Source organism: Rhagoletis zephyria, unplaced genomic scaffold, assembly GCF_001687245.7.
Source record: "Rhagoletis zephyria isolate East Lansing unplaced genomic scaffold, Rhagoletis_zephyria_1.1 Rzeph_scaffold_00416, whole genome shotgun sequence".
NCBI classification, from domain to species: domain Eukaryota; kingdom Metazoa; phylum Arthropoda; class Insecta; order Diptera; family Tephritidae; genus Rhagoletis; species Rhagoletis zephyria.
The window spans coordinates 63,414-77,117 of record NW_016157500.1 but is presented as its reverse complement, the minus strand read 5'-3'; the positions used below and the strand labels follow the sequence as shown (position 1 = coordinate 77,117).

The window sequence follows — 13,704 nt, the reverse complement described above, 5'->3', positions numbered from 1 at the left end:
AAATTTGTGCTCTTTTATTTTCATTTTGACTCACTTCAGTGTTGGTTCCTTTAATTTAAGTTGGCATTCGGTTTTTTGGAATTTGAATAAGTTCTCAACAAAAACGTTTGTTTAAAAAAATACATATGTGTACATAGTGCTTGAAAATATCAATTTTTCCATTACCTTAAACCTTAGGGAGTGGGCAGAAGTTATGTTTTTTAATTTAGGCAGAATTGAATATGCGCTATCCGGGAAGACAATATCTACATGTAATATTTATTCTGTTTGTTGGCACTATATCCAAACACAAACGCATCTTAAGAGTCTTAACAGTGAAACAATTTCTTATTTTCTAAGTTTTCGAATAAAACTTCACACTTAAAATTAAGACATTTATAACAAACATTTTATGAAGAAAATCCCTTCTTCGTTTAAAATAAAAATAAGCGAAATCGGCCCAATTTCATACAATCCTGCCTGACATGAAAATTTTCTCCACGATAAGGCTAGTAGCCATTTCTAACAGATTTTGGGTCGCTTAGTCAAAAATGGAAACATATATACATATTTGAAATTTAAGAAAACAAGGCAAATAGCAAAATCGGCTAAAAACGGCTAGATTTTTTCTGCAAAACGGCTAACAAATCGGCTGCCGGCTAGATCGAAATTTCTCCGGCTGTTTGCTATCGCAACCGGCTAAATCTAGCCGGAAAACGGCTAAAATGGCAACACTGGCCACAAGTCTGTATCTTGCAAAATTTTAATAATTGACTAGTACGGGAAAGCAAGAATTGACACTTTCTTTATTAGCCAACTTAAAGTGGTGCAAAAACCACAACAGTATGATTCATATATTGTCAGAACCGTAATTCAGAATTTTTGGAAAGCAAGTAATAATTTAATCGATAATTCGATACCCACCTAAGTACTTGGGGGAAGGATTCGAGTACAAAAAACACTCAGTACTTGAAGGAAGTATCGAGTAATTACTTGTAGTTACTCGTATCGGAACAACAGTAGTGCCTTGTGTGTTTGTCGGAGATGAAGCCATATCCTAGAAGGCTATCACTATCTGATAAATCTAAAGCTGTATTCAATTATCGTCTTTCTCGAGTACGGAGAACCACGGAAAATGCTTTTGGAATATTGTGTGCATATTTCCGAATATTTTTCCAGCCAATCGCAACCGCACCAAAAGTTACCAACAACCTCATCACTAGTTTATGTATATTGCATAACATTTTACGAGAGGCCAATATTCCCCTTCCAACGCAAATTACAAACAGTGATATACTACCTCTACCAGAACCCAATTTAGTACCACTGTCTCAAAATAATACCCGAGGAGGTAGTAGATCAACACAGATACGCGAAGAATTTAGAAAGTATTTCAATGGTATTGGCGCGGTGGAATGGCAGGACCATTATTGTGTAAATAATTTAACTTATTTTATAAATCTAACACTTTGTTACTTTACAGTTGTCCCCGAAATAATAGGAGTGTGATACTTTGACCAGGTTTGACTATTTTTCTTTTGTTTGTTTAATGTTTATTATTTTTTTAAAAAAGTCCAGCTGGTAGTACAACAAACACCATACAAATTAACATTTCAAACTTTGTTGACAAATAATAAAAATCATGCGAAATTTCACCAAAATTTCAATTTTTGTAATAAGGTTTGTAATCAAAGCATCGCATTGTGGTCAAAGTATCGCACTCCTGCTATTTCGTGGACAACTGTATGTATATATGTACAAACATAAATTGTTGAATTTTTGTGTTATGCCTTGTAGTCTTAGCACTACAAAAAATGAGTAAGTAAAAATCACAATATAACGTAACATAAATAGAATAAAGATTCGTATTATATAGAAAAACATATAGACGTAACAGGGGTTGACATGTTAAAATAAAGCTTGCACCCTTGACTATAAGCGTGTTAAAATTTTCTTGAATTGGATCACCCACTTGGACACAATAACTGGAAATCATTGGGCAAATAGCTAAACAGTACCCGTCACACATTTACAGAAAAGTGCATATTGCAGACTGAATTTTTTAATAAATTAGTTACCGAACATTAAACATTTAGGTTTTAAAATAAAGCTTACTCCCTTGACTATAAGCGTGTTAAAATTTTCTTGGATCGGATCACCCATTTGGACACATTAACCGGAAATCATTGGGCAAATAACTAAACATTCCCGTCCAAATTCGGGCACTTTACTTTTTCCATACACTTTTTCATTTTGCTGGTAATGATTCTGAATTTATTTAGCACATGTACGCACCCGTTTTCTGCAGAGCGTCTCCTATTTCATTCCACAATCTTTGTTTTGCTTGAGTGTGCCTATATCCCTCGGAGCTTTGATTATATAAACACTCATTGCTTTTAAAAATGTTTTCAATCGAAGACATTGCATAAAAACGACTGAACTGCTGTTGAAGCTTATTGTTAAACAGAATCCAGAGAAGCGAACAAAGAATGCCTTACAGAGAAACTAATGTAGAATGCCTAAATAAGTACATACTTATTTATATTAAATTGAAATCAGAAAATGTCTTAAAAGATTTATCAAAGATATATTTAGGTATATAGATTTTACTTCCTCACTCTTGTACTTCACTTCCATGACCGACTTCAACTTCGCTGCAAATTGAACAAAGCAAAACATGATTTTTATGCGAGACTAATTTCCACAGAAAGTAACGGTAGAAAGAATTTTTGGATATTCGTTCTATTTTTCAGCTGACAACGATGCAGCGTTGTACTTTGCATTACCCGAAATTAAACAAATAAGCGAAATAAAAGAAATATTTTAGGACATTCTACTTTGCATTACCGGCAATGCCTGAAAGAAGCGAAAATATTCGAAGGCTATGCCTTCTAGAACACGTTACCACTAAAAGCGATTACCAATTTTTTACTGGGTAGCTACAACCTGCATTAGGTTTTGTTTCGGGTGTATTTCGTGACTTTTTTATAGCATCGTGTAATTATGCAGCAATATTTAATTTTACTTCTTATAATCTTTATGGGCTGTGGGACAAACATGTTGCACATGTAATTCTTTGACTGAGAAATAACTAAAAAATTGCTCTCCACAATTAGACTTGCAAATGACTAATATTAATTGGAACGACAACACACTTATGTACATAGTACATACATACATACATATGTATTTCTACATATAAAGAGTAGGTATGAATGTGCATATGTACATATGTATTTGGGTAAATTGTTTCTTTTCCATCAGAAATATCTGTTCGATGTGAGCTTTATCAATTCATTATCGTTAAATAAGCAATGTTGTGTTCCAGTAAAATGGCCCATCCAACTTATGGTGTTTTAATGATAATTTAATCGGTACTCATAGCTTGTGACTGAATTGAGTGTTGCTTACTCGAGTGCTTGAGAGGTCGTCGATGCCTGATACGGCTATATATGTGTATGTACACATGTATATGCACAGTTGTTTGTTTGCATAAACGAATATGTGTTGCGGTAAGGATACATAGTCTGAAGTCAATCACTTGTGCATGCATAAAATATTTACAAACAATTTACATACATATATACAAACAATAAAATTTTTGTAGGTCCATATGTATCAATGTACTTTCAGGAAATAGTCTCATTCAATATAGGATCAGCAATTAACAAAGTCCATATTATTTTCTTGATAATTTTAAATCCTAGATTTTTGACATTTCACGGCTACGTCAGCAAGGGATCCATTCATTTCTAATGGGGTCTTTGCACGCGCGATTCACATGTTTTTAGAATAATCGGCAGCATTCATGCTAGATACATGTACATTAGACTGCATCACCAAAAAAAGTTGCGGTTTTTCCGCCGGGACTACATAATTTATTATATTGTAAGACGTCCACCAAAATATTGTGGAAAAATATTAAGATTTAAGCGAGCTGGACCGATTTGAAAATACGTCCAAAAATGAAGTTTTTTATGAATAAAAATAGTTTCTTAAAGAACTTTTTGAAAAAAGTCCCCTCAGATGACAAATTAGATTAAGCTTAAAAAATCTGCATAAAAATATTGGAAAATCTTTTCAACAGAATCGTAAGAATGAGATTTTTGATGCTGTTTTTTTTACTTCTTTCAAAGATTGGTTTACGAAAAACTTGAATAACTGTTTCAAAAATGTTCTGATTTAGACATATGGGATCTCAGTAGAAAGGTATTTTCACACTGTTTTTATTTCTGGCCAAAATATCGTCGTTCGTGTCCCATTTTGTTTTTTCGAATACCAACACATCTTAATTCAACTTTGAATGACTTTCATTCATCCTACCTTTCTCTTCCATCCTTTGAATGAGTTTATTAGCAAAGAAATAAAAAGGGTGAGAAAATACCTTACCAATGACACCTCTCAANAAAATACCTTTCCAATGACACCTCTCAAGTCTAAATCGGAAGAGTTTAGGTTCAGTTATTCAAGTTTTTCCTATACCAATCTTTGAAAAAAGTTAAAAAACAGCATCAAAAACCTCATCATTACGATTCCGTTAAGAATTTTTTTTAAATTTGTTTTAATATTTTTATGCAAATATTTTAAGCTTAACCGTTTTGTCATTTGAGGAGATTTTTTCAAAAAAATCTTTAAGAAACTATTTTTATTCATAAAAAACTCCATTTTTGGAGGTATTTTCAAATCGGTCCAGCTCACTTAAATCTTAATATTTTTCTGAAATATATTGGTGGACGTCTTAAAATATACTAGATTTTATGATTCCAATGGAAAAATAGTACCGATGTTTTTTTTGTATGGGGAGTGATGCAGTCTAATGTACATACATACCTATGCACATATGTATGTTGATATGTACCCAGTAGAAATCGGTTGTATGCATTCATGAAGAATGCTTGCTATATGAGTGAATTAGTGTGAACAATTCATGCGTAGGCATGAATTTCCACAAATGAATTCAAACTCTAGCGAACTGCAAGCGAACGTACGTTGTTGTTGTTTTAAGTGTTGTGTGATACTATTTTCAGCAAAAAAACGGGCTTTTACAAGATATGCATTTCCGTATCGTCGCCTGGGTAAAAGATTGTCGTATGTTACGCACGTACGTATGACGCTTACGGCAATGTTATACCCAGACGATGATATGTTAATGCTCCTTTTTTGTATGTCCGAAAAGCGGCATTTACATATGGGGATACATATCTTGTAAGAATGCTTTAATACTTTTCCCATTAATGCATTTTTGTATGTTTGAAACATTAATACAGCCATATGCATACAGCAGTAGTACAAGTGTATGGTTAGAGTATGCACACGCTCTGAGAAACCACGCTTGTTAAATGAAAATGAAGGTTAATTTATACTGGCATGTATACACAGCAGCAAGCTCATGCCACCAACAGCGATGTCGCATGCATAAAATTTCTACTGGGTATTAATATACACGTTTGTACCAGGGTTGTTGCGAATATTCGCATTCGCATTCGCAACCGCGGAAGTTCCGCATAAATTTTAACATTCGCATTCGCAATAATCAATGCGAATCTTTTGCAAATGCGAATATTGTGTAAGTGCACTGATAAAACGTATATCTGGCAAACAAAAAATTTTAGCCAAAATTGTTTTGCCTGTGGAGATGCTACGTTAAGACTGTCCCATACGTCGACCTTCTTTCGTTATTTAAAGTCAAAGAGTAAGATAATAGTAGGTATTTCCAGCGGAAATGTTCAACGACTGGCTATAAAGAGAGTCGGCTATTTGCGCGTTAAAAGATTGCCTTTAATAAGGTAAGAATTATGTAACTATCGAATATTATTTGTCAAAGGTCTGTTGAAAAAACTGGATGCATCCCTAGTATTTTTCTACTTTTTCTTAAAAGAGTTTAATTATTTTTTTCTCATAAAACTTATTTTTCTTAAGTTCCGTGTTTCCTTTTATTAGTCTTTCAGCTTGAAAACAAAAACATTTATTTTAATTTTGTATAAATTGTCAAAATTATCACGCATCGAAATAAAGATGAAATTATATGTAAATAAGTCGACAGCCAAGATCACAAATTAAATAAGAATTAATTCAAGGTGAATTTTATATCTATTGAGGGGTGGGACTTCCATGTTAGTATAGTATGGAAAGGGCTTAACTCGCATCGTTGCTGAAATACATAAAGCCGTAACTAACTAAAAATCCAAAATTAACTTTTTGATTGATTATGATCCATTTCATCGAATCATAAGTCCCTACATCGTTTTAGGCAATACAAAAATTTAGTTAGTTGTGGTTTGTTGCATTTCAGCGACAATGTGAAATAGTATTAACGATACATATCAGTGACCGTAAATAGCAGTTATTTTTTCCCAACAGTTAAACTTGGCCAGGTATTTTTTAAGTTCGAAATAAAAGTCTTTCCGGATAGTAATCAAACCGCTTATTCAAATTAAATAAATTTGGTACCAAATAAAAGAGGATAAATAGCTTTTAAACAGAAACAACTATCGAAGGCTACCACTTCTATTTATATTTTTTTTATAATTTAATACAAAATAAATGCATATACGTCAGGTATAGTAGGTAAGGAAAGTTTTGTCTATGGTAATTAAATAACATTTTTTATTTAAATATTTTCCAATAGCTGGCTTTCTGCTGGCTTCCCTCGTTTAAATATTTCAGTTTTAAAGCTATTTTAGTCCTCTTTCAATTGATACCAAACTTGTTAAATTTGGATAGGCGGTTTGTTTATTGTTAGGAAAGGACTTTTATTATCGAATTAAAAATATCTGGCCAAGTTTAGCTGTTGAACAAAGTAACTATTATTTACGGTTCCTGATACATATGTATGCTGAAAATTTGCGTTCATTCGTCTCAAAAAATATATCAAAACACATTGAGCGCATGGAATGGAACAACAAAACGGATTTGATGGCTTATGGTACCGAAAGTGGTGAGTAATTAATTCTGACTGCCTGCAAGGAAAGGCCGAGCTCATAATAAAAGAAACTAATTACAAGGTATTCATTACAGGCGAACCTTTCCCAGAAGTCACCCGGGAACTATGCAAATCTAAGACCTTTATCGTCCGTGAATCCATAATTCAAATTATTATAAGAAACGGGGTACCTTTTTAACAAAATAACAAGATTTTAAACTAATTCTGCTGGCAGCCACGACTTTCAAAATAGAATTTTTTTCGAAATTTTCATTCCTAGAAAATAATTTATTCGCCGTATCAACATATTCACAACCTCGCTATAAGCGCTCAATTTTCAAACCAGTCACAGAAGACAGGAGTAAAAATGGATTACAAAAACTAAAATCGAAAACCGTTCTCCAAATTCTGAATCAACCAAAAGAATTGGTGCTTCAAATTGGAACATAACGGTGTTTAAACAGCGATCTTGCTAGGTGATGCTAGATTGTGAAGATGAAAGTCAGGAGGATACATCCGACATTTGCAGCCCCGATGCAATTCCCAAAAAGGAATTGTTGCACCGCAATAATAAAAGAAAACTGGTGCAGCGTCAATCGAAAAGAATTTACAATTTTGTCAAGTTTTTCAAGTTTCTCGCCTCAGTTATTTAGTGGCGCAGGTTTGATTTACGACCCGTAAGGAATCAGGCTGTAACCGGAAAAGGCAGCAAAATTACTCTTCCTACTAAGTAAAAAATCATTATTATAAATTAATAACTTTTTCATTTCTTATTTAACTAAATGCCCTAATGTATGTACACACCAAAATTATTTCTTAAAAATATTTGTCATCCGCATTCGCATTCGCATGCGAATTCGCGGATGTCTAAAATTCCACATTAGTAACATCCAAGAATGATAGAATACAAGATTGCGCCGATCAGAGAGGATTTTTGAGAATAACTTTTGTGTGACGTCACACTGGTGCAATTGCGAGAGAGAAATGCCAAAACGTGAGCAAGAATGGAAGAAGAAGGAAAAATGTTGCAAGGAAAACGTAAACAAGTTGCACAAGTGTGACGTCATGCAAACCACGATTCTGTCAAATTCGTTAAGAGAGGAATAGCGGTCCGAGATCGGCGCAACCTTTGTATTCTCTCAATCGTGAGTAACATCCCTAGTTTGTACATATATATATATACATAATCTATACAAACTTTTATTAATGGCCATGCGTTCCTATACACTGGAAAACCGCCAAGAAGAGAAGCCTATATGTACTTGACAAAATAGCTCCGCGTGCAAGGAAAATTTATTAACACATAGAAATACGGATGAGAGTAGACAGTGGATCGTGTTTGATTAGAAATGACTCTTACGTGGCGGGTTCCAAGCCGAACGCATAATCAGAACCTTAGGAAAACGAATACGTCGGAGTGGTTCCACTTAAGCTTTGACCAAAGGCTTTACACAGGTTGGTTTCTATATCTCCCGCATGGGTTGCTTACGTTGCACAGAAGGCGCGGATGCAAGGTTAAGTATAGTCGAGCAACTGTACCGAACTGCATACCAAAAGCCCCGCTATACTCCATTGCACTCCAGACCGCCTACGTAAAATCTAGGGTTAAGTAAAAGCTCAGTTATGCAAGACTTAGACTTAACTTGACTTGAAAATTGTATATCTGGCAAATGAGCAGCACGTGTATTTAGTAACCCAAAAAAACAACTTCATTTAGGGCCAGTTTTTCAGTGCACGGCCGTGGTTTAAACTCAGTTTAAACGCCCGATCTGGCTGGTTTAAACTAAGATCAGCCAGCTGTTCAATTTAAACTCAGTTTACTTAAACTAAGTTTAAACTGGCTTTTAGAAACTTGAATAACTATAGATTTTTGGTTTCTAAGTTAAATTTATAAGTGCTACCACATAATTTTTTCAGATATCTATACATATAATAAAATTGTAGCAGGTCGATATCTGTACATTGTAGATATTAAAGAAAAATTAATGTCGGGGGTCTTTATTAGAGCACCAGAAGCCAAATCAACCATTTTTAGAATTTTTGTTTGTCTGTCTGTCTGTATGTTTGCACGCGCATCACTCAAAAACGAATGCATAGATTTGAATGCAGTTTTCACCGATGTATTGCTAGAAGTCTAACTTCAAATATAGAAGGAAAAAAATTAGAGAGTTGCCACCTGTTTGAAAATTTCAGTTTAAATAAATTGATCAGATAAAGCAAATAATGTAATATGGGCGTCAAAAGAAAGAGGCTTACAGCCAAAAATATTTTTTTAGAGTTGCTATCTGTTTGAAAATTTTAATTTAATTTAATTTATAAGATAAATTGAATATCGCAATATGGGTATTAAACTGAAGAGGCTTAGGAAATTTTACTGGCGAAAATATTTTTAGGGAGGGTTGCCACCTGTTTGAAAATTTGTATTGTTTTAAATTGATAAAATAAATGCAATCTATATCTATACTTATAATAAAATTGTAACAGGTCGATATCTATACGTTATAGATATTAAAGAAAAATTAATATGGTGGGTTTTTATTAGAGCTACAGAAGCCAAATAAACAATTTTTAGAATTTTTGACTCCTTGCCTGTATGTATATTTGTACGCGCATCACTCGAAAACATCGAATTGAATGCAGTTTTCACCGATGTATCGCTAGAGATCTAGCTTAAAATATAGAAGAAAAAAATGAGAGAGTTGCCACCTGTGTTTAAAATTTCAGTTAGATCAATTGATACGGTAAAGTAAATATTACAATATGGCTGTCAAACGAAAGAGGTTTACAACGGCCTACAGCGCAAAATATTTTTGTGGAAGGTTGCCACCTATTTGAAAACTTTAATTTAATTTAATTGATAGCATAAATCAAATATTGCAATATTGGCATCAAATTTTAATGCCGAAAATATTTTTATGTGATTCGCCAAATGCTTGAAAAATTGTATTCATTTAAATTTGTAAATAAATGAAATATTACAATACGGACTTTAAACTAAAGAGGATTAGGAAGCTTACTTTTGAAAATATTTTTAAAGCGGGTTGCCACATATTTGGAACCGCTTACGCCAACGTCCTGAAATTCGATACAACTATATATGTTATCGATACGGTGACCATATTAACCAACGTAAAATAAAGGACTTTTTTTCAAAAGGATTTGGGAATACGTACATACAACTTATATGAGAAAAGTACCTTACCCATATTTATTTGGTCTACAGAAAAATGTTTTCTTACCGACAAATGAGAATAGAACATTTAGATACACAGTAATTTATAATAATAATAATAATAATAATAATAATAATAATAATAATAACAGCATAAAATAGCAGGTTTGGTAGCTGGCGAGGACTAGTCTTCAGGCTACTTTTGTGTGCGGCGGGCGGAAAGACCTAGTTTCCGCTCCGTGCTGCGGACAGGCTGTTGATCAAGGTCGATAAGGCCGGGTCTCCGATCCATGTTCCCGAAGACATTACTTTGTACGTGTGGCAGGCGGAAAGCTCAGGTTTCAGCTCCGCGCTATGAACAAGCTGTTGAACATGGTCGGAAAGAACGAGTTTCCGATCCATGTTCCCGAAGTCATTATTTTGAGTGTGTGGCAGGCGGAAAGCTCTAGTTTCCGCTCCGCGCTGTGGACAAGCTGTTGATCATGGTCGGAAAGGCCGAATTTCCGATCCATGCTCGTATTGTCTTACGCGGTCGCGAATATTTTCGCCGATTACAGTTGTACTAAGCAGTCATAGATATTGTGTAATTTATCGTTCCCGGGTAAAGATATTAATTTATTTAGTTACAAAAAAGCGATTCACGTTTACGTTTACCTCATAAACTGAACAGAAATACAGTTCACCAGCTGAACGATAAGGTGCAATGTAAGGGTTTACATGTTATTTATTCAAAATCTTAAGTAAGGTTTTCTTAATGGTAAAATGTGAGTCGTAATTTAAATCAAATATTTATCAGTTAATTATATTATTTAATTGTACAAGCCCCCCTGCTGTAGCGAAAAATGAAGCCAGATCCTTTTCAAGAACTTCGCTATCCTTTGCTACCAAAATGCGTTTACCATAATTCATACTGCACGACGAAGCAGCACACAGTGGTTCAAAATTAGAATTGAATGTTCATAATTCACCGGAGCCTTCATTTTACAACTAATTTTTTTACTAAAAACCAAAAAAAAATATTTATTTTGGTGAACATTTTTTATAACATTTTGCTACTTTTTCTGCCACTAAAAAATTTAATATAATCAAATAAACATTCACAAATCAAACTGGTCTTCTTTTTGGTTGTTTGTGTCAACTGGTCTCTTAAAATCATTGTAAGCTTTCATGAAATTACGAACACTAAATGCCAATTTTTAACGACTGTGCAGCAGGGCGTTTATTGTTCTCTTACGGTGGAACTCGAAACTCAGCGTGTAACACGATCCTGGGCAAAACTTTCCCTGTGCTTTATAGATTGTACAAAGATTACCGATTAAATAGAAACCCTTAAGTGGGTGGCGAATGTGTTCATTATATTTTATAAGGGATATTTTTATTTTTCATAGTCTGTGTTTAAAAGTTTACCTCTGAAAAGTGCAGAGCTGATTTAAAGGACAGTTTAAGAAATAAAGGACAAAAGGCGTCCTTTATTTTGAAAAAAAATTATAAAGGACAGGGGGTTAAAATAAAGGACTGTCCTTTAAAATAAAGGACGGATGGTCACCGTAGTTATCAATACCGTACTTATGGCGAAAAGTGGTAATTATTCGAAGGGCTGGATCGATATATGTACGTTTACGTAAACGTGCAAGTATCATTCGATTTGGAACCCTTTTCTGCTATATTTCTAAATCCCATTGAACTATTGTAACTTTACTTTTTTTTAATAAAAGGTAAAATTTATGTGAAAATTTTTAAATTTTTTTTTAATTTTCACAAAGAATGGAGCTTTGATTTTTCGAGTTTCGCTATAGACTGTCCTATCTACATACCTATTTGCATGAAATGATAGCCGTTTTCGTTGTTCGGACTAAACTCAAAAACCACTGAATAGAGTTCCGTCTAGGAATGTTAATAACGGGATCCCGGTCTTTTTTAAGTCTTGAGAATCCCGGGATTATTTTCCTAGAATCCCGGGATTTTCCGATTTGTAATTTACACTGGTGGCAATAATAGAAACGTTTTATGTTGACCAGTTTTGGCTATATTTCTTTTGTTTATTTAATACTAGCAAATGCCCGCTTGCTTCGCGGCGCCTAATAAGATCTTTTGCGTTGGCCAATTAATAGCGTTTAAAAGCAAAAGCAGTCTGTAAAGTAAACATTTTTAGTTTAAAATGAAACGACTAAAAAGCGGAATCCTCCTCACATATGCCAAGAATTGTAGCGCTGTGATTCCTTATGGAATACTAATCCCTTTCGTTATAATGCGTTTTACCTATGGTCTTATTTTCACCTGTGAGATCTCTGCCAAGCGTGCGTAATATTCTTCTATGATCCTGCAACTTCAGCATTGGTCCGGTGTACCATGTGAGCCAATAAAAGTCCTTATACGGAAACTCAAGAGCACAGATGAGCGTCTTCAATTATAGGAAGGCCAAGAATCCTCGCTGCCCCACAGGATGAAAAATTTTCGCGTACATTGGCTAAATGAGTCGTGTGTTGGCATGAATTACGTTCAAATGAAGCCAGTGATATACCTATCGCGTTCCTTCTTGGACAGATGTGGTCGAATCGTTCCTTGTTTATTCGCCACTTTTATAATTCGTCTTAATATTTATGAATTGGTTTCTTTGAGTCTTACTGCTGTAATAACGGCCGCCTCGAGCAACTTCGTCAATCGGAGGTAGATGCAAGATCTTCACGCTTACACAGTGTTACGGTCTTTATATGCATACTTAAACGCATCCTTGATTTAGCCATCTGAAAAGTAAATTCGTTTAAGATAAACATGGGGCCAAAGCAGAGCAAACCCCGTGGGGCTTTCTATATATTTCAGGTGCAGTGCCATCTATTGGGTGCCCTTTCTGCAAAACCTTTGCTTGTCATGAAATGAATACGCATTATGAATTCCAATCAGATTTGATAAAAAATACGGATTTTCTAAATACCTAAACTCCAGCGCGTCCATTTTTAGCAAAGGAATTTTTCATCATACAGGTAGTCACGCTGCGAATTTGAACGAAATCTGTTAATAAATATGACTTTTATAAGTAGATCTACTCCAGCGCCACCAGCGTGTTTTCTAGTAGCCTATAGTAGGACCTCCGACAATTTGACTGGGCTCTATTGAGTGGTTTTTGAGTTTAGTCCGAAAAACGGAAATGGCTATCATTTCATGTATGTAATCTCCCTTATCCTGAGTTTTGCCCGAAAAAAAATTCAACGCGAAAATTTTGATTCCCCCCATGGAAACCAAAAGCGAAAAGTTAACCGCTTCAGGGAAGATGAAACTCATGATAAGGCTGAATATGTTTCGAATGAAAAAAAATCATCATGAAAGTAATAAAAGTTTCGAATTTGCATTAACAAAATCGGTTCATAAATAGGGCTTTTATCTGGTCCGCTTTTCGCAAATGCTTTTTTCATCATGCAGGTAGCTTATAATTTGAATTTGAACGAAATCGGTTCATAAAGCCACATAGCGGGTATATTTTTGGTAAACGCATTTTCCATCATGCTGGTAGCTTACGCTTTGAATTTAAAAGAAATCGGTTCATTAATACGATTTTTATAAATAACTCGACTCCAGCGTCATCTAGCGGGTCTATTTTTCGCATACATTAGTCTCATCAGGNAGGCTTTTATCG

General features: G+C 34.4%; 1 long non-coding RNA gene across 2 annotated transcripts in view; it reads right to left on the bottom strand.

Annotated features, from left to right (window-relative positions):
- The window catches only part of LOC108359591 (uncharacterized), a 4,735-nt gene extending 1,829 nt beyond the window's left edge, over positions 1-2,906 (bottom strand). The window contains exon 1 of one of the 2 annotated variants that reach the window (XR_001846955.1): positions 2,827-2,906. This is a non-coding gene — a long non-coding RNA (uncharacterized LOC108359591). Of the gene's footprint in view, positions 1-2,274; positions 2,461-2,826 lie in introns of those variants that run through there. The other variant, XR_001846954.1, reaches the window with a different exon arrangement.
- Between the last annotated feature and the right edge of the window lie 10,798 nt (positions 2,907-13,704).